The 24,516-nt window shown below is 49.1% G+C and overlaps 1 protein-coding gene across 3 annotated transcripts in view; it reads left to right on the top strand.

Annotated features, from left to right (window-relative positions):
• FGF18 (fibroblast growth factor 18) overlaps positions 1-24,516 on the top strand; it is a 64,632-nt gene that overhangs the window by 23,300 nt on the left and 16,816 nt on the right. The window lies entirely within an intron of this gene.

Here is a 24,516-nt window from a genome sequence, read left to right as displayed (position 1 = left end):
AACACTGGTCCTGTTCGTGTTTGGGATGTGCAGCCCCGCACATTCGTGTGCTGCTGCAGAGGTGTGTGTGAGTTTGTTGGCTCAACCGTTCGTGTGGGATTTTCTGGTGCAGCACTGGTGAGGTGGAGCTGAGCTACGAGGAGGGCAGGTCAAAATCTGGGAGCGGTTGTTCCCTCAGGAAGCTTCAGGACAGATGAGGCACATGCTGAGCACTGAGGGCAGCTGCTGCCACTGCCGGCGCGAGTGCAGGAGCAGCGTGAGCTGTGCCACGGTAAGGGACAGCCAGAGAGCACCTGGCAGGTGGGAAGTGACGCCCCAAGGCACTTGTGTGGGGTCAGCCCCTCTCTGAGAAAGCCCTGCCCTGAGGTCTCATCAACCTTGTCCTTTGTCATTCCCAAATTTCCAGATATTACAGGAGTGAGAAGTGCCACTTGGTTGCTAATTATTGTGTCGTTTTATGGCATTCATCCTCCTGAGCTCTGATGTGTAAACGAGTCGCTGGGCGCTGCTGCCGCCGCCGCCCGGGGACGGCTCCTGCCCGCGGTGGCTGTCAGGTGCCGTGATGGAGTTTTCGTCTCGGTGAAAGAAGGCGGCATTTACAGTGGGTGCAGCAGGGAAGTGTTCCCGGGAGCAGCTGACAAGTGCTAATTTATGTGTCAAAGCCCATCTTGTCCCCTTCATACATATGCAATCGTGTCTGAACAACAAACCCGCGCGTGCGGGAGCGTGCTCGTGGCCGAGGGCGGTGCTGCCATGGCAGAGCCCGAGTTTCCCGGCCGGGAGCTCCTGCATCCCTGCCTGCCTCCGAACCCCGCTCCCCCATCCCCGCCTGCCTCTGAACCCCGCTCCCCCATCCTCCCTGCCTGTCTCCGAACCCCGCTCCCCCATCCTCCCCGCCTGTCTCCGAACCCCGCTCCCCCATTCCCGCCTGTCTCCGAACCCCGCTCCCCCATCCCCGCCTGTCTCGGAACCCCGCTCCCCCATCCCCGCCTGTCTCCGAACCCCGCTCCCCCATCCCCGCCTGTCTCCGAACCCCGCTCCCCCATCCCCGCCTGTCTCCGAACCCCGCTCTCGGCTGCCGGAGTGCTCCGGCCGTGGGTTGTTTGCCTGCACCCCCAGACCCCGCCCGGCTCCGTCCGGAGCCTCTTCAGCAAACGCGCCGAGTCTGCGGAGCGTTCGCGCCCCCAGCCCTCTGAAAAGTTATGGAAATCTGCTCTTGGTCCTTGGCACGGAACACTCGGAGCATGATAATCGGGGAGACAGTGAGGTGGAGCACGGCGGGCCGGGATGGGACCGCAAAGCTCCTGTCTGGGATAACGGAGGGGGGAGAGATGTCAGAGTTACTGGAGTGAGAACCATCTGTATTACAGCCCAACCTGGACACAAAGGCAATGACACAGGGTCCATTATGTGCCAGGAACCCCTCCCCCTGAGGCATTATTATGGAGTAACCTTTGATCAAGACCAGAGAGAGGCTTAAACGGGGTCTGGGGATCTCAACAGTTGCAAACTTTTGATCCACATCTCCGTCTTGCCGGTCAGGTCTGCATCTGGAGGAGGACACCTCTCCTCCCACGCAGCGGACGGCTGAGCGTCCCCCTGCCCTTTTCCTCTCCTGCCCTCTCCGGCTGCCTCCCTGTCCGTGCTGGCATGGTGTGACAGAGCCAGGCTTCGCTGGCGTCAGGGCTGTGCCACCTCCGCAGATGGCACCGGCTCCCAAGGCTCCTGCCACGCCTGCCCGGGCCCTGCTGCGGCAGTGCAAGGCGAGGAGAATGTGGATTGGTGGCCTAAGGTCTGCAGTTTGGAAGAGGCTTTGACAGGACAAGCACGTCTGAGAAATATCTGGGAAAAGGCAAGAGACGTGAGAAAAGGTGCCCGTGAGCTGGCTCCAGCCGTGAATTCTCTCAACAGCCCGGTCCAGTTAGGAGAAGATTACATCAGGCAAGGGCCACGCCGGCTCAGGGTTCACGTGGCGCGCTCTGTCGGGGGAAAGGTCCCTGGTGCTCATCACCAGCCCATTAGCACCAGCCCGTTTTCAGGATAGCGCAGCAAATAATGTTTTAGCATTTTAGCACCTCTTTCCTGTCTTCCCTTAAATTCACAACAGTGTCCAGATGCCTTTTTTTTTTTTTTTTCTTTTTTTTTTTTTTTTTCACATATCCAGCTTCCAAATGGGCGGGTTGTCCTGCCTTTGAAAGGAGGTTACTTTTATTGCAAGGTTTATTGACTTCTGTAAAACTTCTCACCTCTTGGTTGCAGAGAATGTCCAGAACGGAGGGGAGGTGGCAGATCTCAGGCAGGGAACTGCTGCTTTCCGAGCAGCCACCCCAAGTACAGCAGAATGAGCAGTCAGCCCTGGCTCAGGGATGCTGCAGGGCTGGGCGATCCGGCCAGAGGAATCCCCCTTGACTGTTTTATCCAGGTGTACAAATGCTATGCGTGAAGCAAAATGCATGCTCTGCAATGCATAATTCTGCTGTCAATAATTCTGGTGTGTAATTTTTGGTTTATGCATTCTTTGGGGCCAAGATCTGGCCCCGTGTGTCAGATTATTAAATAGCAAATTAAGTTAGTTAATAGAATTAATTGAGTCGATGTAATCCTTTTAATCAGATGGATTTGATCCCTTCTCAGATGAATTAGAATCCATTAACAGATAAGTCAATTATTGGACTAAATTAAATCTAATAATAATGCCTGCTGCTCACAGCAACACTAATTAATCTAACTACACTTACCTATCTCCCAAGGTTGGGGTTTTTTTAAGGCTTAATTGATGTTCCTAAAGTGCTCTGAGATCTTTAGATAACAGATGATCTATGTGAGCAAAATATTATCTCTTAACAGACTATAAACTAATTAAAGGGCTGATCTATTTACAAATTGCATTTTTACTTTAATCTCTTCAACCTATTGAGAAAGAATTTGCACTAGCCCAGAAAAACAATATTCCTCTTTTAAGCTTATTATTACTTTACAGGTTCCTAAGTGGTCCTTTCATTCAGAAAATGAAAGGGTGAAGGAGAAAAAACAACCATTAAAGTGCTGACCGAAAAAAAAAAAAAAAAAAGAAAAGGACCTGGAACCTTTATATTCTACGTCCGATAAATGGTACAGATAGGGAAGAGAGGGATCAGTGACCTGAAACCTTAGATCCTTTCATTTATTTTCATTTCACAAAAGGCAGAAGACATTCTATCCTGTTTGTTCACGATCTGTGTATCCGGCGCAGTTGGGCAGAAAGAGCTCTCTTGGTTGGGTGAAGGCATTTTTTGCCTCATTTGTATTTCACAGCCATGGGATTTTTGGTTTAATTTGTCCCCAGCTACTGCTGTCCTGCGGGGCACTGAGCAGCGATAGCCATCGGTGCAGAGGTGCGAGAGCCCTTTGCTCCTCTCGGTGGAGGGAACTTCAATTTGCGGGGTGTTTGGGTGTCCCGAAGGCTGGGCTGTGGTTCGATCCAGGTGGTGTTTTTTCCATGGATCCATTCCATCACAGTTTTAAAAACACTCTCAGGTCCCTCAGGAAACTTCCTGAGTTAATAAACCTTGTGCTTTATAAACCTTCGACTAACTTCTTTAGTCTACAGCGTGGAGGCTTTATTTAGAGACACTCTGTGCAAGGGGCAGGGCACAGGTGGGACATCAGCATCCCAGCACTGGGCACTGGGGCAGTGCCAGCCTCTGGAGGCTCCCGCGGCTTCAGTGGGATTAGCTTGGAGCTCCCGTGGGACAGGAGGTTCGGGGGCTTAGCAGAGCTTGGGGGAAGGGAAGGGAAGGGAAGGGAAGGGAAGGGAAGGGAAGGGAAGGGAAGGGAAGGGAAGGGAAGGGAAGGGAAGGGAAGGGAAGGGAAGGGAAGGGAAGGGAAGGGAAGGGAAGGGAAGGGAAGGGAAGGGAAGGGAAGGGAAGGGAAGGGAAGGGGTGCACACGGTGCCGGCTGTGACCTCCACATGCCACGGCCGTTCTGGGCACAGACATCACGCCCCATATGGATGAGCTTTTTGGGGGGTATACAGACAGCAAGGAGCTGAGGCAAACGGGTGTCACTTCCTGAGGCCACTCCAGCTGGGATGCTGAGCCCTGCAGCCCCCACCTCCTGCTCGAGCTGGAGCTGCCCTGAGATGCCAGCGGAGCTGCCCACGGAGAGCACATTACAGCTGTCTAGACATCAGTCACACTCCATCCTGCCAGAGATTTCATTTGTGGTAGAAGTGGGCTCTGTTCCATGAGGAGGTGTAATATATGTGGAAAATATTATTAGAGCAAAATAGCCTCCTTTAATTGACTCTAAATTTTGCAGGATTCCTTCCTAGGTTTGGGTAGTCCGGTGCTCTACAGAATTAATGGCTGACATAGCACTTCTTCGGGCTTGGCAGCCTGACAGCTAATTTAGAACTCCCTAAACTCATTTCACTAATGACTCCCATTTGTTCTCTCTGAAAGCCTGGAAACAAATGCAAAATACCAGTGCCATTGTCCCATCTTTAGTAAGTCATTCTTCCCCCTCAGTATTTCTGGCACCTTAACTGCAAGCTGCCTTGGGAAATCTGATTAACCCTTTCCCTTCCTGGAATAGTTTAAATCAATTTTGATCCCTCTCCTGGGAAGGGCAGGAGAAACAAACTAAATTCATTGTGGCTGGAAGGCTCAGAATTTATCTTCAAGATGAGATAGAGTCCAAAGAGCAATTTGGATTTGTGAAATATCGCCGAATTTCCACCATTTTTCCGCGTGTATTTCCAAGCTACTTTTCTTGCCAGGAACAGGTGCGTGCAAGGGTTTGTCTGCTGATGCAGCTCAGCCCCAAATCCCGCATGATCGGGGATCTGTTTTGTAATTTATTGTGCTGACCCATCAGGATGGCTGTTTCCCATTTAAACGACGTATCGCTGCCTCCAGTCTCTTCCCATTATAGTTTTGACATCACAACAAGACAAATAAATTTTTAAAAAGACCTTTAATCTTCTAAACCATTTATTTTCACTTACTTAGCCCGGGGGCAGAGCTGACCTCAGCGTAGGGGATGATCATTCACCATGGCAGCTGTAGTCATATTGGTGCTGGGGACTGGCCTGAACCAGAGCAGCCTTCGCTCTCCAGCTGCCTGTTGTGGCTCTGGGCTTTTCCCTGCTTGGCCAGCAATCCCTGAGAGCTGTGTTATTTTTTGCTCCTTAAAACGTCATCTTTTTCAACTGCAGTGGGGCAGTGGTGTAGCTGTTCCTTGAAAGCAGATGAGGGGATAAGCTGAGCCTTCATGCAGGGCTTTGTGACCATGTGTGAGGCAGGAGCCTGGGCTGGGGCTCCCAGCTTGCTGTGGGCAGCGAGGGCTTTTGGCTGCCCTCACCTTCCTGGTGGCTCTGAAAAGTTCTGTTTGAAGTACATTGTAATGTGTGACATTGCATTCTGTGAGAAACACACTGTAATGAAGACATTTTCAGTTTTTATTCTGCCATATCCTGTGCCTGTGCCAGGGTGGGGAAAAGCCTTGCTAAGGCAGGATGAGAAGTTTAAGAAAAATCCAAGCCTTTTTGATTCATTACAAACCTATTTTGAACAATGAATTTGTTGCCAATTTCCTTTACTTTTGATTTTGATAGCTGTTCTCCTGAGCTCCTGCTGCAAGCAGCATCACGCCTGAAGCCCAGTCTCTCTGCAGCGGTCCTTGTTTTGTACCTGCACTAACAGCAAAACCTTTAATTTATTTTCCCTCTGACACCACAGTGATTTTGGATTTCCCTAGTCCTGGATCTGGAGATAGCTTAAAGAACCTTGACTTTCATGGGGGAAAAAAAAAATCTCCTTTTAACTCCGTGTCCAAACTTCCGAGTCTCCACAAGCACTGGTCAGAGTTTGGAAAGCATAGGTCTGTCTGTCAGCAAATATTAGGGACCCAGAAATAACGAGAAGAGGTAATTTAGAGATCTGCTGATAATTTGTCATTTTTAATTTCTGTGTGGAGTGGAAAGTGGGCTGCAAAGTGAAAAACCTTTATTTTCATGCAAGTCATAAAAGGGTTTTTGTTAACAGTCTGTGTGTGTATATAATTCTGCACTGTGATTTAAGTGTTCCCATTAGAAATGCAGAATAGGAAATAGGATCCCATCTGTGAGCAATTTAAGAGGAAGTGAGACAATGGAGTCGATTGCTGCTTCAGTTTAGATAATCAATACAAATATTATTAGTATAGTGATTTATCTTCTTAGACACTTTATGAAAATGTGAATGCCAGCCCCTGAAGACAGGTCAATATGATGTTATCTGTTCCTGCCTTGCTGTGTTTATGGTGCTTTCCCATGAAGGTCAAGCAGCTGCTTTGTTAAATGTTCTTCCCTGGCTCTCATGAAATAACACAGAAACAAACTTAGGGCTTTCCTTTCTCCTCCATGGCTCTGGAAATGTGCTGTGCTTGTCAGTCCAGTGATTACTTCTGTCTGAAATCTGTACTGGGGGCTGCTGGGGGGGGCACTGGGAGGTGATCTTTAGGGTCCCTTCCAACCCTAAATATCATCCAACATTATTCTATGATGAAGTTCTGGAAGAAGTTTGCATACTTTTAAATACATTTCTAGTCCGGGAGCGACTCTGCGCACAAATGCTGAGAGCTCCTTTGGGTTTATTGCAGTTGTTCTGTGTTGGTATCTGTTACCAAACCTTGTTTTGTGCTCTCTGAGCTTTTCCCATGTCTAAGCATGTGGCCAGTCATGGACGAATTCAAGTCGGTTCTTGGGGTGCAATTAAAAGTACCCTACAAATAGGCTAGTCTGCATTTCCAAAAGGGCTTTTAATTGCTTTTACTTTAGAGAGGAAGGAAGGAAAACGTTGTCAACAAATGCTCTTGTACATTTTGCTTTGGGTGAACATTCCCGTACATGATGTGAAGTGGCCAAAGAGATTTTTTTCCTTCACAAGAAACATTTGGAAGAAATGAGAAATGTCAATTACCCTAGTAAGAACTGCTTAACTAAAGACAGGATGGGAAACACAAAACTTGATGTGAAGATTACACTTCTCCTTGAAGGTACCATGGAACCTCACTTGCCTGTTTGATACTCCCAAAGTCAGATTCCTGGAGACTCATGGTGGTGTTGGCATTGGCCTCACCACTCACCTGGAGCATCTCCTGCTTCACTTGGCTGAGCTGGGGTGGTGGAGCACTGGGGCTGAACCCTCCAGACACTGGACGAAGAAAACTGCTCCTCACCTATAATGAAGTGGCGTGAATTTCATCATGTCAAGGTCCTCATGTGTCCCTCCCTCACGCCAGAACCCTCTCACCTCGTGGTGTGCCAGCAGGATGAAAGCTTTGCAGATGGAGAGATGATAAGGAGACAGTGCTAATGGAGATCACACTGGTAGCCTGGTTAGATGTAATTATTTGGTGCTTTGAGATGCTGTAAGACCATTTCTGTTTTCAGGTTGGGGTTTCCTCAAGAAAGGTGTTAAATTTATAGAAAAATAAGGACTTCAGTCACTCGGATTTCACCTCAGCTCTTTGAAAAACCAGATAGTCAGGAATTTCCACAGCTGCAAGCTGGAGCACAGCAAACATTTACAACGCCAGTAGCTCTGCCAGTGGCTGTCTGCAAGAACAGGGAAGCGCCCAGGTCCTACAGAACTGCACTGAGCCCCAGGCTCGGCAGAAAGGTGAAACATAACGAAGCTGTGAAGAAGAGAAACTGCTGATGCGTGACACTTGGAAAGCTGGAAGAGTCCAAAAAGGGAGCTGAAAATACCCCCCAAAAATGACTATCTGTGGCTTGAACGAAATAGTGTCCGATCAGCATTCAGAAACCGCTGAATCCAGGACGTTCCAATACTGGCATTTTCCAGACTGCTTGCCAGTCGGATGCAGAGGAGAACACGTGTGGAGTGTCTGCGGTTGCAGTGCTCGCAAGAAGTGGAAGGCGAGCTGGATGTAAAGGCAGTGAGAAGTCCCAGTAAAAAAAAAAACACCTAGAGTGAGGGTATTGGGGTTCAAGGGAGATGGGCACATGGCTGCACTCTGCGAGCATCCATTTTAATGAGCTGTGCCAGCAATAAATAGTGCCCACTTTGGTCCCTGAAGAACTTTCAGTATTTTCTGAATGCCCATAATAGACAGTTCATGCTTTTATGGTGATATAGGAGCCGAGACCTTCTCTGAGCTTTGTGTCCTTGAGTTGTGCTGTAGGGGCCTTGGGGATGTCTCTCCTCTTTGCTGATGCTGCCTGGAGTGGTAGAGTTTGGAGGATGACTGGGTGGTGCTCAGATTATTTTTGCCCTTGTCCCTGTGAGCTGAAATGTTTTCCCAGAGGCCTTCTCCTCTTCTGCATTTACAGCTGCCAAAAAAAGGTGCCTTTCTTCTCCAAGCAATACGAACAAAACCCAGCCGTGCGCCGTCACCCTGCCCCTTTCAGCTTTGATGAGTTTTGGAGTTTTGAGTGTTCTCCAGCAGTGATGGCAGCTGTTCTGGCTGGAAGGGAATGGCCCCAGGTAGGACTGTGGAGAGGAGTCCTTGTTGTCCTCCACTGCTCAGCTGCTCTGGCCTCATCCCAAAGCTGGGCTGGTGGGGCAGAGAAGGAGCGGACTGTTGCTCCTGAGTGGCTCGATGGTGATATGAGCCTTTGGTGTTTGACCAGATGGTGGTGGGTGGCATGTTTGGGATCCTGGCTTCGAGCTGGTGTGGTTTGCTTTACCCTTGATGTTCTTAAGTGCGTTTGGAAGGACAAACAGGAGAGGAAATGGCTGTTGGAATATGAGAGGGGAGCTGTAGCATCAGGGGATGTCGCCCCCAACCTCTGGAGGCTGTGAGGACCTTAGAGTAGAGAAGCAGCAGGAAAGGGCTAGGAGTAGGATGGCATGTAAGCACCAGATAAATCTAAAAAATATTGTCCAGGTGTCCCCAGTTGTTGTAATTCTCTAGGGGAATAGTTTCTCCCTTCTGACCCCCTGGAGTTTCCTTACCACATAGAATGACCCTTCCTTCCTTCTGTGCCCCCGTTGGCTATGGTCCAACTGTCTTTTCCCTGCGCGGGGGCCTATATAATGCCTCGCGTTTCCTTGTTCTCTCTCTTTGCCCCCTGGAATTTCGAAGAATAAACGCCTGGGACAAAGGTCCTGGGGAAAGGGCCTCTTCTGATATCTTTATCTCGTCCTTGGTAAAATTCCCTCCAAAGCCTCCTACTAACTGAGCTAGCTCAAGCCCCCTGAGGCGGGCGGAGGGTAATTTTTACACCCAGTGCTTGGCCAGGGACAGCTGCAAGGCTCACAGTTTGCAAGGGTGAGTGCTGAAGCAGTCTGGGGGATGCTTTGGTCTCCTGGTTTTAAATCACATATTGGGTTGAGTTAGAGGGTGAACACCGCAGCTCCCAAAAGCTGGTCTTGTCCTGTGGGGATCAGTGATGTAGGCCCAGGTTCTGGTGCCGAAGGAACTTGCCTAAAGGTAACTTCAGCATAAATCCCCACTAAGGTTTCTGCTGGTTGCACGGAGGGATCACAGGGCTGGATCTCTGTTACAGCCAGGGCTTCTTTATCCTTTTTCCTACACTCCTGAATCTCCATCGACTTCAACAGAGCCATTCCTGGAGCTCCTGTGTGAGATGGAAAGGAGATTAAGTGCCCAGCAGTGCCTCCCATTCCTCCTGTGTCTTGCACCTTTGTTCAGACCTTGCATTTCAAACCATTTTAGCCGGTGGGAGGCAAATCAAAGCTGTTAGGTTTGAGCCGGTGACAATGGCCTGGTGCTGTGTGGTGTGCCCAACCCCTTGCCTTTGTGCAACGTTTGTGATTCTTGCCTTTATTTCATTTGCTTCGGCATCTGCATTTGTAACCGTTTTTTTCAAGTGAAGTTTCTGACTGGTGACTCATTAGGAGTAAATAGGAAAAAGGATATTGACTTTACACCTACTAATTTGGGGGTGCTAACAAGCACATGTAAGAGCTTTATAGTCACCGGGTAAATTGTCCCACCTGGGGGGGCTGGAGGAGGGGAGATAAAAAGCATTACAAAGAAACAGCGCTTTTGTTTCTAGCTTCTAGCCTTGGCTGTTCCTGCTGCTAACTGGAGCTGGGGTGGATGTTTGATGGTCACCATTGCTGGAGCCTGTTCTGAGCTTCCCCATGATTCTCCAGCGCCATTAGACCTGTGTGGGCACAGGACTAGGATCCTAATGATAGGATGCCAAATGTGTTTGCTCGGAAACGAGGTGCCCCTTACGTCGGCTGGGGGAACAAACCCTCCTTCCTGTGAGTCAGGGTGTGCTCTGCTTGGAAGGGCAGTTGGAGACACAGCATGGCTTGAACACAGCCCGTGAAGGTTCTGCCAGCAGCAGTCCAGCAGTGTGGGATGGGTGCCAGTGCAAACCTCACTCCCTGTGGCTGCGAGGGCACCAGATGCTCATGGCCATGGCCAGGGGCAGCTCACTCTGCCGGGGTCAGTGCTCAGTCCTGCTGGTGCTGGGGCCTCAGTCAGCTGCAGATGTGTCTGTCCCTCTCCAGCCATGCCTGCGACACAGCAATGCCACCCTTAGGTGTGCTTAGGTCAGGATGTCACTGGCTCAGAGAGTGACCTGTTTTAGGGCAGCTGGAGCACAGCTGGGAAGCGATGGTCCCTATCCCTGGTGGTCCTGCTTGAAGCAGAGGGTTGAGCTGGGTCACCTCCTGAGAGCCTTCTCAGCCTGCATTATTGCTTTGAAGAGTGTCTTTCAACACTGATTGTCAGAACTGGCAGGTAAAGCCATTGGTGATCCCTTGCTCTGAATTTTCCTTCGGATGCATTCAGTGGGACCCTTGGGAAGTGACTTTTGTGGTTTGTCCCCATTTGTGATTTTTGTCTTGAGATTTTTAAGAATTCCTATTGCTTAAAAAATTGGAGCTATGGAAAGTTTTTCTTTCTCCCTCTTTGGTCCTTCTGCCCTTTTGCTTTGCTTGGGGTGACCCACTTGTGTGGAAGGGATGATACCGTCTGCACAAGGGTGTGGAAGCTGTAGTTTATCTCAAGAAACAATGTGCTGGGGAGAGGAGAGGCACACCGTGTACCAGGGTGAGAACCAGCTGTCATCTCTGCTCCCCTCTGGACACAAGTCTGGTGTGCTGTGTGCTCAGAACAGAAGGAAGCCTCCACCACTGGCTGTGTCCGATGTCAGGCTCTCACTCTGTGGCTGTGTCTTCAGCCTCAGCCCTTCTCTTCCTCTGTGCCTGACCTGGCTGCAGCCAATATCTGTCTCTCAGCAGGAGGAATCTGAGGAAATGCAGCAAACTTCAGCTCCTGGGGCTAAATTGTTGTGCTCTCTAACAGCAAACTGTGATGAACTAATTGACAACCAGCTTTAAATGTACCCCAGTCAAGCAAACGCATTGATTTATTTTTTCCTCTCCTGCCAAGCACTAAGCAGCTTCCAGCTTGGTTTCCTCCCCAACAAGTGGATAACTCATCTATTGTGTAGTAAAACTGATGGGTAGTGTTGACTTCTATACAATCCTTTCAGTATGCTTAGGGAGGAAGGAGTTCTTATGCTTCTATGAATGTTTGACCACTTAAAAAAAAGCAAAGCAAAAAAAAAGCCCAACCCGAAACCACACACAGCAACAAAAGATGATCCATTTTCTCTGGATGTCTTTGAAAGAAGCTTAGTTTAGAGACAGACTGGAGAGAAAGGCTATTGATTTTGTTTGACCTCCAAAGAGACTGCGGTCAGTATATTTTCCCTGTTGGAAGTGGTTCAGGGCTCTGAATTTCCGTGTCAGCGTATGTATCCTGAAGTGCACCGAAGCTTTTGCTGCTTCTTCAATAAATAGCAAACTGTAGGGAAAGGTAATGCTGGAGTAAATTTATTTCCCTCTGGATCTGCCCTTCCTTTTTCTTTCCTATGTAGCTTGGTCGCGTTGCTGATGAAGCATTTACAATCTTTTTCATTGAATGCTGTGCAGGTTCGTGGGTTAAGCTGAGACTACAAGCATCGTTTTGTAATCCCTCTCTTGTTTTTTCCAGGGCTGAGCCAGGTCCTTTCCCAGCCTCTTGCCTGCACCAGCAAGGAGCAAGATGCCTTCATGTGTAGAGTAATAAATGCTCTAAACTGCCATCCTCTCTTCTACTCTGGTTATTCTCAACCTTGCAGAGGAAAGCCTTCCTGATTTTTGCTTAGTCTCCTGAAGAGAAACAGATTATTCTGCCTGGGGGCTTGGTTGTACTGGAAATGTTCTGCCTGGTACAGGTCTCTGTAGTTTTGTAGACGTTCCTGTAAAATGGCTCACAACTGGTGCGCCCCTTCTCTGGCAGCCACCTACCAAAGAATGGCTCTTAGAGATGGCAATACCTGTGGGATATGTCGGTTGTTGGGTCTAAAGGAGCTTCTTGGAGGTCCCTGTGAGATGAGCAGTGCCAGTTGGCATCCCTCCATGCTGAGGTGTCAGCTGTGTTATCTCTTCCTCATTTAACAAAATGCCTCACGTGGTGTGGTTGTGGGGTGTGTGTTTCTGCCTGCGTGGCCACAAGTTCAATGCAGCCAGTTTGCTGCTGTCAGCACATCAAAGGGCAGCCTGATAAAGCTGCCACAGCGTAATCAACTCATGCTAGAGAGTTGCTGATGTTTGGCACCAGCTGCTGAGCTCCCCTGTCAGCTTTGCCAGCATGAGCCTAATTTCTAACCCACATGGAGAGATCTTCTGCTTGGAATCCCCTCTTTAGAGGAAGAGTTGGTCTTCCTGCCACTGCCAGCCTCACCTCTTACTTCTGGCTGTGTTCTGGGTCAGGGTGGAGGCTGCTGCTGCGATGTGAGAGCCCTGCAGTGTGTGTGGGCTGCTGACAACTGCAAGGCACCAGTTTCTAACTTAAGCACTCCATTTCCCAGAGGGCAATGGCCCAGTGCATCCCTAAAAAACCATGAACAGCTGAGGGTCTATTTGTGCAGTCTGTACCAAGCCAGGCTGAGGCTGCAGCCTGTGTTGCGTGTGTAACTCTGCTGAGTCCCCAGAGCAGGACTTTGAGGATTCCCTAGAACCTTTCACTGCTGTCTTTAGCCCAGACGCCCCTCTCCCCACATCTGAATATTCAACTACATTAACCCCTCGCAAATGGCTCAGCAGTCACCTCCGGGAGTGGTGGGAAGAGAGAGCTGGACCTGTTAAGCCTCTGCACAGACATGAAGGCAAGGAGCTGATGGGAAGAGCTTGTCGGAGGGAGTGGATTTGCAAGTGGTGTCCTCCAATTTGCACTGCACCACTGGGTAGGATAGGGCCATGCAGAGCGGCTGCCGTGGGACAGTTCAGTAATATTTATTACTAAATTAATACAATACTATAATTATTACATCAACTTATAATTATTACTTATAATAATAATTATAAATAAATACAGTAATTATTACTAAATTAATTCAACATTCATCAATGCACTGCTTGCTTTGGGAATAAGTAGTCCTGAGCTTGTGGTCTGAGCACAGATTGGGCTGTTTGGTATTGCCCACCTCAAGGTCATCATGAAGCTTTGTTAACTAACAAGCAGGAAGTTTTGCCAGAACTCTGAGCAGCAGGTGATGGGCCAGCTGAGCATGTTACTGGAAGGACAGGTAATCGCAGGGAAAGCAGCAATGCTCTGTGTTACCCTGTTGCAGTGCCTTCCAGCAGGTGGTCAACAGGACATTGCGATGATGCAGGAGAAATATGACAATTCCTTGTTAATGATCAACAGCAAAAACTAAGTGCATGTAGAAAAGCAAAGATGGCCTTGTGTCTTAAATGCCTGTAATCTGCTTCTCAGAGCTGGGTACCAGAATATCCCTTTGATTCTCAAAGGTAATTGCACCTCCTAATTAGATGGAGAAAAAAATTCCCGCAGCCTGAGCTCTTGCTATATAAATTATAATTAACCCCTTGGCACTGGAAGTTGAGATTTCCTGCCCCGGAGCAGAAGTGCAAAATGCATTAGCCGCACTTGACGTCAGGCCCCTGTGGCCCAGGGGTCAGGCTGCTACCCCAAAATCAGGCTGCGCTTCCCAGAGCAGTGGGGAAATGGCAAGGAAGCCACGGGAATCCAAGGGGAAGTTCTAAATACACCATTTGAGGCGGTTTGACCTGTTTTCTTTTCAGTGCTGCTAATGTCCCAATAGGAAGGACCACGCAGAAAAAAACAAACCCAACCCCGGGGAAGAGCCGGGAGTGAGGAGAGGAGTGGATTTTTGAGGTGGCATAGGCGGCTGCCCCGCCGTGAGAACGGCGCTGGCGCTGCTGCCCCAAACACCTCCAGCCCAAGCATTGTCTGGTGCCAGACACACTTGGCTGTGCCTGTTGTGTGCAGGGCTGGGCCACCCACTGCTGTCATTCACCAGCATCCTGCTTTTTTGTCTCCTTTTCATCGCGCCTGCTGGGGGATGAGCGTTAACTCCTCACACCGGAGGTGACCTGTGGTGAAGTGCCAGGTTGAAGGGCAGCTGGGGGCAGGGAGGTGACAGCATGGCTGGGGCTGGGGGGTGGGGGCTGCCCCAAGCCTGTCTGCACCTGTGACACTTCCCTGCCCGCTCCCCTCATCCACACTGTGACCTCGGCAGAGGGCCAAGCCTGCCAGGCACCTGGAAAGCCACTCCACAGTCACAGAATGCTTCGGTTTGGAAGGGATCTTAAAGGTCAGGTAGTTCCCCACCAGGAGCTTGCACTGAAGCTCCTTAGTCCATGTTAGCTGCTTCCTTTCCTCTTCTGGGGTCCTGGATGGAGAAGTGGCTCCCTTTTGGCATAGGTCAGGCTGCAGCTTTGTGCTGGGCTATGAAGCCCTTGGAGAAGGTGTTGCTGGCCAGGGGCTGTCTCTTGTCCCACTACTGTGGTGTGTCCTTGGGTTCCTCTGTGCTGGTGGTGCTGGCCGTGAGTGTCCCAGCAGTGGTTGCTGAGCTCAGGTGGTGGCAGCAAACATGGGGAGATTTGGTCACCTTGGCAGGGTTCAAAGGTGGCTTTGTCCCCCCATGCCAAAGGTGGGCGGAGCCAGTTCTCAGTTTTGGCACACAGATGTGTCCAGCAGGGCTGTCTGCAAATATTCAGGTCTGTGTAGGGGTGGGCAATTCCCTGGGCATTCCAAAGGCTGGAGGGAGATAAAAGGAGGGGAGTCAGAAGGTGTCCTGGCGGGGAGGAGGGATGTGCTCGCTGGCATGGGGTAGTGAGTATTGGAAGGAGGGTTTGGTTTTGGGTTTGTTCTCTGTCCGTATGTCTGCAGATCCTTGGAGTGAATTCTGTGCTGATTGCAGAGCTGACCACAGAGTCCTTCAAGCTAAGTGAGCTCTGTCAATCCCAGTTTGGATGGGTGTGGGCTGCACACCTACAACAGAGATGCCCCCTGCCAATGTGGCACCCACCACCTCCAGGGATCTTTAGCCGTGAAGGTCCTTGGGGCCACCCCTTCAGGGTGGCGAGAGGAGGGCGGGATGGTCCATCCCAGCAAGGATAGAAAAGGTGGAGAGAATTTTGGATGAAAACATGGGACTGAGTCAGAGCTTTAAAGGTGGTCTGGGTCTCTAGATAAACTGGGATGAGTAGCAAATTATATAAAACAAATTTTCTACTGTCAATGCTTTAAACTCAGAATTCCCCCCCCACCCCCAGAAAAGCTATTGGAGATATTACCTCTTTCCTTTGCTGCTCTTTATAATGCCACAGATGAGGACTGGCTTAGTTCTGTACTTGATTTATTTTTTATATTAAGATTTAACATGGGATCTGCTTTTCTTAATCCAAACACTTATGGTTTGAATGCAGAATTATATTTGAGATTTTTAAAGTACCTTTATTAAAACATAAAACTAATTTTACAGTTCTGACAGGTCTTATTTAAATACCCAGTGCCAGATGCCTTTTGTCCCAAATGACTTCAGGAAAGAAAAAAAAAAGACTTAAAACTTCTCATGCAATTAAAATGCAGTAAAAGGGGAAGTATATAGTCTTACATATGCTGAGGACTAAGGGTAACAGTTTAAGAGAAGTCCCGTGATAAATGTTTCCAAAAATAAATATGTGAAACCAAAGGTGCTAAAGGGAGAGTTAATGTGATACCTGATTTTGGTGGTTGTTGTGTTATTTCTGTTGCTTCTGCCCTGAGAACAGTTGTGAGAATTGTGCTGTGTCTGTGGGGAGAAACCTCTCCATAGGGATTGGTGCAGAGAACTTTTCTCCAAGGTCCTTCCCAAGACACTCTTCAGGGTGCAGCTGGTTCCAGATGTCCCTAGGGGCTGTAGAAGATCAGTCCTTGTCCACGTCTTTTAACCCTTACCCCCAAATTGTCACACTCTCTTACATCCTCTGACCCAAGAGTGATGATTTTCTGTACTTTGTTTAATAATAATGGCAAAAGGGAGCTTGAGCAGTACAAGCATTAAAAAGTCAGGTATCTTTGAAGTTGTGTTTGTGACTATGTCTAAGAACAAATCCTGCTTAAAATCTTGAAACAGAGAGGAATATTCCTCATGTGCCAGAACATTTTCTTCTGGTAGGTTGTGCTGCTGCCTCTGCTCCTTTGGCTTCCAGAGCCACAAGAATCCCACTGAAAACACCAGAGCATCCTGCAACTTTATTTTCAGCATATTTTTCACTTGCTGGAAGAAGGAAATATTACAATGAGTCCCTTTGAGAAAATGCATAAACACACTTACATTCTGATCCATAAAATTAATTATCCTAATTTCAGCTTTTACTGGTGCAGAATAAGAACCCTGCTTAGTAGAACTTAACATCTTTGTGTATCGGGCACGTCTGATAATCCTAATTCAGCCTATACTGCAGATGCTTTACCCATTTCTCCCAGTTAGCCCCTTTTCTGGAGCACTCACAAACACAACAGTGGAGCTTGGACGGGCTGATTTCTGGAGTGTGTGAAACCGTCTTGGTGTTGGGATGTGGGAGAGATTAATGTGTTTGGGACTCCTTGGAAAGAGGAGATGGTGGTGCTGGCATCACTCCTACTTCATCCCTAGGGATAAGCAGCCAGCCAGCAGCTGCCCAAGGGAGGAGGGCAGTGCTGCAGGGGCCCCGTGCTCTGTCCTGAGCTCCTGGGCACAGACAGAGCAGCTCTGCAGAGACACAAGAGCACATGGGGTTCCTGGGCTGGTCATTCTCTCCTTACTGTTATTTTTGTGTACATCAGTGTTTTTATTGGGTCCAGTTGAGACTGGGAACAAGAGAGTCAAAATAACTTCATTGGGGTTTGTTCTTGCAGTAATTCTAACCCTCTGCAGGGATGGGAAAGGTTCACACTCTTTCCAGACCCAAGAGACTCCAGTGCTTTGGATGTGTTTCAGCGAGGAGCTCAGGGCCATGTTTTGAGGTCGTTGTCTGTTGGGCTTGACTGTGTCAGTAGGAGTTTATTCAAATGAGAATGATCAAAGACATCAGGGCTTGGCCCTTTATTTTTCATTTTAGGTGCTTTTTCAAGCATAACAGATCTTCTGAACTTTTTTGAGGATCATCCTTCAGTAATTCCAGACTCAGAGCCTGGCAGCTTGTCAACCAGTTTTCCTGCCTCTGTAGGACTACTGTCCACTTGAGCTGTGCTTGGAGGCAGCAGGACACCCTGGTGAGATAGAGGAATTTCTGTGCTAACATTCTGAACGTTTCTCTTTCCAGGCTTTTTTCTTAGTCATGGCAAGTTTGCAGGTGGTGAAGTTTAGGGCAGAATTTGTTCACAGCTCTCCCCGCCCAGGCGTTTCTAAAGCACACAACCTACCCGCCTCTGCTTTTACTGAATCTTGTCTAGATAAGCTTATTCACCATCGTTGAAGCAACTGCCAAAATATTTTTAGTGTCTCTTATGGTGAACTATGTATAAAGCATCTGCAAGAGGTCAAGTCTGATTTCCCACTGTCTAATCCTATTTTCTTAGATGTACGAAAGGGTGCAAATGGCTCCATGTTAGAACGACAGTATTTTGCGTTCATTTTTCACATGGCTAAAGGATGACCAGCCTCTGGGTAGTGCCAGCTTGGGCCAGTAATAAGGTATTTATAGCTCAGATGGAAGGAGTTGGGGGGTAGTCCGTGTGTGTTTGTTTGGTTGGTTTGTTTTTCACAGAATTACGGATTCAGGGATTTACTAAAGTTTTATTTAAGTTGGACAAAAATCACTTAGACCTACCTTGGTATTTATTCTGGTCTGATTCTGGTCTTATATCTGCTGAAATCTCAAATTTCATTTGTGTAGGCTAATAAAAGACCTCAAATTAGCACATTTTCATTTAAGCTTCTCCCAAGATGTGGTGACTAGAGTGAGTTTGTTGGGACTATGTTTGGAAGCTTTGTACTCCTACAGGCACCTGGGCCAGTTTGGGGAAGAGGACTTTTATGTTTAGCGCCTCCTTTTTACCTTGATAGTGCCATTCTGGCACAAACAACACATCCCTACAGGCTGGGGAGGCAGAATCTGCCTGAGATGGTCCCTGAGATGCTTGGGGAACGCCAGCTCAGCATCGTCCCCTGGGTGTGTTTTGTTAGCCACTGCTGAAGTGGTAGGGAAATTTTTGGGGTGGGCATCCCACAGGTAAGAATTCTGTAATGGTCCAGGCCAGGTTGGACAGGGCTTAGACCAACCTGATCTAGTGCAAGGTGTCCTTGCCCAGGGATTTGGACTGGCTTGAAAATCTCTTCCAGCCCTATCATTCTGTGATTTCATGTTTCTAGGAACGGCGTGTCAGGCTTAAATAGAGAGTGATATTAAACAGCGTGAGAGTGATAGTTTCTGTCCTGACCATCCTGGGCTGTGCACCCTGTGGGTTAACTGCGGCACAGCTGGCCTGCCCGCACAGCTGGCCTGGGCTGGGCACTGGGGCTGGTGCGCTTGGCACCAGCACAGAGATTTCTGCATGTCTTGGCCTGTGTGCTGCAGACAAGCCGAGGGAGTGCCAAGGGATAGCTCAGAGTGCTGGATGTGGGACAGGAGCCTCCCTGGTATGAGGTGGTGCTTTGGGAGTGGGAGCGCCCAAAAGCATCGCCCGGAGCCTGCAGCTCCTATCCCTGCTGCAGAGGTGAAACCCCGAGGGAGGCGTGCCAGAAGGGGAAAGCGGGCTCTGTGCCGGGATCCTGCACCTTTCCCCATCCCGCTGCCCCTGGGGCGGTGCAGGTGAGCAGCACAGGGCCCTCGGGGGAAGCTGCCCCCAAAGCCTGTCCCAGGCTGCGCTCCCACCCTTCAGGCGCTGGCAGAGGCGGGACCCTGAAGCCGCGTAGGGGTCTTTATCAGCACTCGAGGCACTTCCGATGTGTGTGAAGTCCTTTGTGTGGAAGTATTTACAGGATCAGGTTGCCGTAGTGGAAGTGCCTTTGAGGTCTTTGCTGCATTATAGATTTTCTTCTGATGTCTCCCATGCAAATATTTAACCTGTCTGGTTCCTGAGAGCTACCGAGGCTGTTCTGCGGGTGGCAGGTTGTGTCTGCAGCCTGTCCTTTGTTCACACAGAGCCCTCGCTCCTGCTTCCCTTCCCACCGCGTGATGGGGCAGGAAAACATGCCCGGGGACTTGGCACTCGGTGTAAATGTTGATGCCCTGAGGGCCTTACACCCCAAAAAAAGTCTTTGTCCCCAGGTGCAACAGGTAGGGTGCTGACCGAGTGAAAGCTACAGCGTTTAACAGAAATCCTCATAGAGTAACAGCATCTTTCAAACCCTGGGTCAGGACGGGGAACTGCTCCCTGGGCGGCCTCTGTGCTGCCACGGAGCACTTCCCTGCCTTGTGCAATGCCATGGCTGAAAATATCCGGCGCCTAGGTCTCAGAGCTGCTCTTTGTCTTCCTTCCCATAAGCATCCCTTTTAATACTTGGACGTGCATATGCTGTGTTCAGGACAGACGGGATGAGCTCAGGGCAGTGGTATGTGGGTCAGAGCACTGCCCTCCTGAGCACCAGCCTCGCTGATTGGGGTGGTTACTCCCAATTTGCACCTGAATATTTGAGAAGGGAGTTGGGTTCTGTGGATTATAACTATTAAATACCATTCAGTTTGCAGGACTGTGCAAGTGTGCAGACAAAACCTAGGGATGCAGCCTTAGGGATTCCCTCACTGGGCCACAGCCTGCAGGCTTCATTAGACCCTCCAGACTTTACCTAATTTTGGTGTTATTCCCTCATCATTACATCATGGCTGTGGAGACAGGGTCATTCTCTCCTATGTTGTGGTCATGGCAGGGATTCACATGGTTTTGGTAGGGGTAGGCAGTGTTTGAACAGATTTTGACTATTTTAAGCGCTGTTGCCTGTGCTAGGAGTCCCAGGAGAAGATTCAGTCTCAGCAGAGAGTGGATTTTACACGCCCGTCAGATGTGATCTATGCACTGTGAACGATGGGAATGTCCTGGTTCACAGCACCAGGGTAACAAACTGGGAAAGCTGCCCTCCATCCCAGATGCAGTGTTCCCAGCCTCAGTGTGAGTGCATCCTCTTCACTTGCTAGAAATGGTTCCAAGTCTGAGAATGGTTTCCCTGACTGTTTCAGAAAAAGTAGTGCAACCAAAGCAACAAAATCTTGGTGCCCTCTGAGACCCCTTTCCCCAGGAAATCTTTTGTATTTGGCCAGCTGCTGGGTGCCTATGGACAGTGTAAGCAGCTGTGTTCCTTCTCCCTGTGGCTCCCTTTTGGGGAGTTTCACCTGCAAAAACCCCCAAACCGCTGGATAGACTTGAAGCATCCAGTCCTTCTGCCCCCTTCTTGTGTTTTCCCCTTTATCTCTATCCGGACCTGAGGATTTTGTGATTGGTACTTGTGAACCTTACACTTCTCAGGTGCCCCCTTTCTCCTCCCTTTCCCTGTGCTTTTCTGGCTCCTGTCCTCCCACTCCCAGGAAATATCTGAAAGATAATTTGGCATATTTTCTGCCACCTTCACATATCTCCCTGACTTTGTGTTTTCTTAGCTGGTAGATAGCTTTTCAACATATATACATATATATATATAGTCCTTTTCACCTAGACTTGTGAGGAATTCCAGTCTCTTCCAGTGGGAGTTTTCAGGAAGGTTTAGGTTAAATGGGCCAATAAGGCAAAACATGTAGCAGGATATCTCACCCTTTAAAGACATCTTTTCTCTTTCACTCTTTTTTTTTATTCCCCTGGAAAATGAATCAGAATATCTAGCTGTCAAAAAATTTAAACAATAACACCTGATCTGAAGATTGGAGCACAGGACCTTTGAAAATAAAGATTGTAATCTCTGTGTGGTGTGTCCAGGGACAGATGGGGCTGGAAGTCAGGTGTGCCGAGCAGCAGAGTGCTGTGGGGATGCTGCTCTGGCATGATGGCACTCATTTTACCTGAGCTCTCCTGCACATTCTCTTGGGTTTTCCCTGGCACTTCCATTGTGCCATGGCATATTTTTTACAGGACAGGACAGCGTTCCAAGTCCAATTTGAATTAATGTAATATGTGTTGGTGGTGGCTGAGCTTTTCTCCTGCTGTGTGCGAGTGGAGTGGGAGACACGAGCAGCCCCTCATGCTGGGTCAGCCTCCACCCTCCAGGAACTCTGGTTGCATGCGTCAGGGCTAGGATTCATCCCAGAGGATTTTAGATGTGTTGTTTAAGGTGCCTGTCGCTGCTCTTGAGAGAATTTAGGGAGATGCCTGTTGCTCAAAGAAGCATCAGCTGTCACAGGTGCTGCAGACCAGAAGCCAGCTGGGTTGTAACCCACCCTAAAGCTGCACGGATCTCTCTTGTAGAAAAGGGGGTCAGAGGTCCCTAGAAATAAGAAGATGTTTCCAACATCTAAAGATGTTGCAGAAAGTGGGATTTTGCAGAAGTGGGGCCCTCTGTGAGGCCTTGGCCTGTCCTAGGGCAGCTCAGGTGACAGCAGGGATCAGACATCCTCTGCTGAACTTCTTGCCCTCTGCTCACTCCTCGGCACTGGGTGCAGGATGGTCCCAGGGGCTTTGGGCTGTCCGTTGGGGCCCTGGGATGGATGCTGCTGTGTTTGCCAGCACAAATGTCTCACTGGATGCCTGCTTATCCTCTGCTGCTTGGGCTGTGTTGTGGCACTTGCCTGGGAGGGATCTCAGCGCTGCCATAACCTCTGCAGCCCACAGGAAAGGTGACTTCCATCTAGTTCTAAATTATGACATTATTTTATTAGATCTTTAAACTTTAGTTAAATTTTTTATTTTAAAAGGGGGAGGAAGGTATCATATTTTAATTAGTAGCGGTGCCAAAGGAGTCCTAGATTAATTATTTGAAATCACTCCATCCAGATGGTTTTAATTTTCACAGCAGGGAACCGGCATCTTTTTAAGGTGATATTTTTCAAATTAAAATCAGCTTGGATATTACTCATACTGGCTGCAGAGTGAGGGGGTGGGGAACACGAGCCAGTGTGCCCCGTGTTTGTCCATCTGAGCACGAGCTGCCAGGGGGACCTGCGTCAGAGGGGTGGGAGCTGCTGGCTGTCCCGTGGGACCACAGCTCACGGTTCTCATGGTGGAGGGTTTTGTCAGTGTTAGCTCCTCCTTTTGCTGGCCAGAGCCTGCGTCTGATGTTCAGAGTCATTCTCAGCAGCTTTTTACTCTCAGGCTGGAGTGGACAGGGAATGCCTCATAGCTCAGAGGGAACTCTGCTGTCCTGTTCTTGCCTGGCCCCTGCGCTGGGTGGCCCTGCACCCAGTGTTCCTGCCTGAGTGGTTTGGCCACTGGACATCTGTGGGCACCTTCTTGGTGCTCTGGGTGTTGGCCGTGACTCCTGGAGCAGGCTTTGCTGGCTTCACTCGTGTGCTGGTTGCTGGTCTCCCTCTCTGAGGCTGACCTCCATCCTCTGCTCATGTGAGGAGAAGCCCTTTCAGAGTCACCTCTTTAAAGGCAGACAGTCCCACCTTTGCTGTTCCCTTGTCTGTTAGTGCTGCCTTGCACCTGAGCAGCCTCCCTGAGCTTCCTGGAGCAGTGGCCACTCACTGGGTTCCAAGCATGCTGCTCAGCCTGCCCTGGAGGAGCTGTCCTTGGCCCTGTGCCATCACCCCCCTCCTGGCTGGCTTACTTTGATATCCTCACTTTGAGGGGTTGTTTGTGCCTCGGGGCCCTTCCTCACAGAACTGGTCACAGGTTTGGTACTGCCCTGGCAGGTGAGGGGACGAACTGGGCAGCACACAGCTGTGGCTTCACGCTGCTCTCCATCACAGGTACCTAAACCCATGAGGTGTTTCTGAAAAACTTCCATAAATATCCATATCTGTGCATGATTGCAAGTAGTATCCTGCTGTAATACAGACATTATCCCACTTCCTGTCAGAAGAAAGTTATAATTTAAATATCCCCTGTGATAACAGGTTTAACAAATATATCTAAATAAATGTAAGCAGCTAGTAACCAGAAACCCCTGAACTTACAGATGTGACTGAGCTCTGAGGGGAAAATTGTTTAGGGCCCTTGTGAGTTAAAGGTTTGTGATATTTGCACTGCTGCAGAAGCCAAAAGCTGACTTTACAAGTGGGAAAAATATTAATGTGTTTAAATGAAACAAACTCCTATTTCTATCCCCATAGTAAATCCTTACGATGAACATATTTGCTCTAAGAGGGCTTTAAAGGTTGAAATATAAATGCCAAAAAAGAATGTGACTTTTTGCAGCACAGATCAAACATTTTCCAGAGTTTGGCAAAAGCTATATTTCTACGGTGGGGCTCAGAGCTTACAGGCGTGAGTATTTCCAGAGCAGGAGCGTGGAGCTGCACTTGCTGACACTCACACATTCTTGCATTGTGTTTCAACCATGTCTCCTTTCTCCTCCTCCATGTCGGAGATGGATCTGAATCAAAATGTCCAGTCTGCCTGTTCCTGCCTCTCTGGGGAAATTCCTGGAATCTGAATCTTGAGCATGACTGGAATTTGTGTTTAGATCAGAGATGGAATAAAAGGCTGGATTTGGATCGGTCTGGGTTTTTGACATGATGATTATGATGGCATGCCACTCATCTGGGTGGCAGCCTGGCCCCTTCTCCAGGTACAGCTGTGGCAGGGCAGGGGGTCTATGGAGATGCAGCAGAAATCTGTCCTCTACCCTGGCTCTTGCTGCAAACCAGCTCTGGCATCAGTGCCCTGCAGGACAGTGAGATTGGCCACATTTCTCCCATCTAGAGCCAGAGACCTGGGCCTGGACTGCCAGAAAGAAATTTGTGACCTCCTGGAAGCACAACCAGGCATGGAGAACATGTGCAGGGTGGGTGTGCATCAGACAGAACAAGCAGTGCCAAATTTCTCCCTGCTAGCTGTTGTGGTGACCTTTGGGAGATCACTGTGATGTTTTGCTCTGGAGTGTATGGCTGAACCACTTCTGTGCAGTGTTTGAGGGCTGCTGGCTGTGGGGAAAGGATTTTCTTTCTTGTCATGCTAATCTTTCGTTTTCATGAGAATAAAATCTACGTTCTTACCCTCCAAGGACCCTCCTGCAGCGTGAAGGAGAGCGCTGTCACTGGAACAGGCTGCCCAGGGCAGTGGTGGCATCACCATCCCCAGAGGTGTTTAAAAGCCACGTAGATGTGACACCTGTGGACGGGGGGTAGTGGTGGCCACAACAGTGCTGAGGAAGCAGTTGGACTTGATGATCTCAGAGGT

This window comes from Chamaea fasciata, unplaced genomic scaffold (assembly GCF_029207755.1).
Source record: "Chamaea fasciata isolate MVZ Bird 193981 ecotype frontalis unplaced genomic scaffold, bChaFas1.0.hap1 SCAF_15, whole genome shotgun sequence".
NCBI classification, from domain to species: domain Eukaryota; kingdom Metazoa; phylum Chordata; class Aves; order Passeriformes; family Sylviidae; genus Chamaea; species Chamaea fasciata.
The sequence above is the reverse complement of the archived record's forward strand: the minus strand, read 5'-3'. Positions and strand labels throughout refer to the sequence as shown.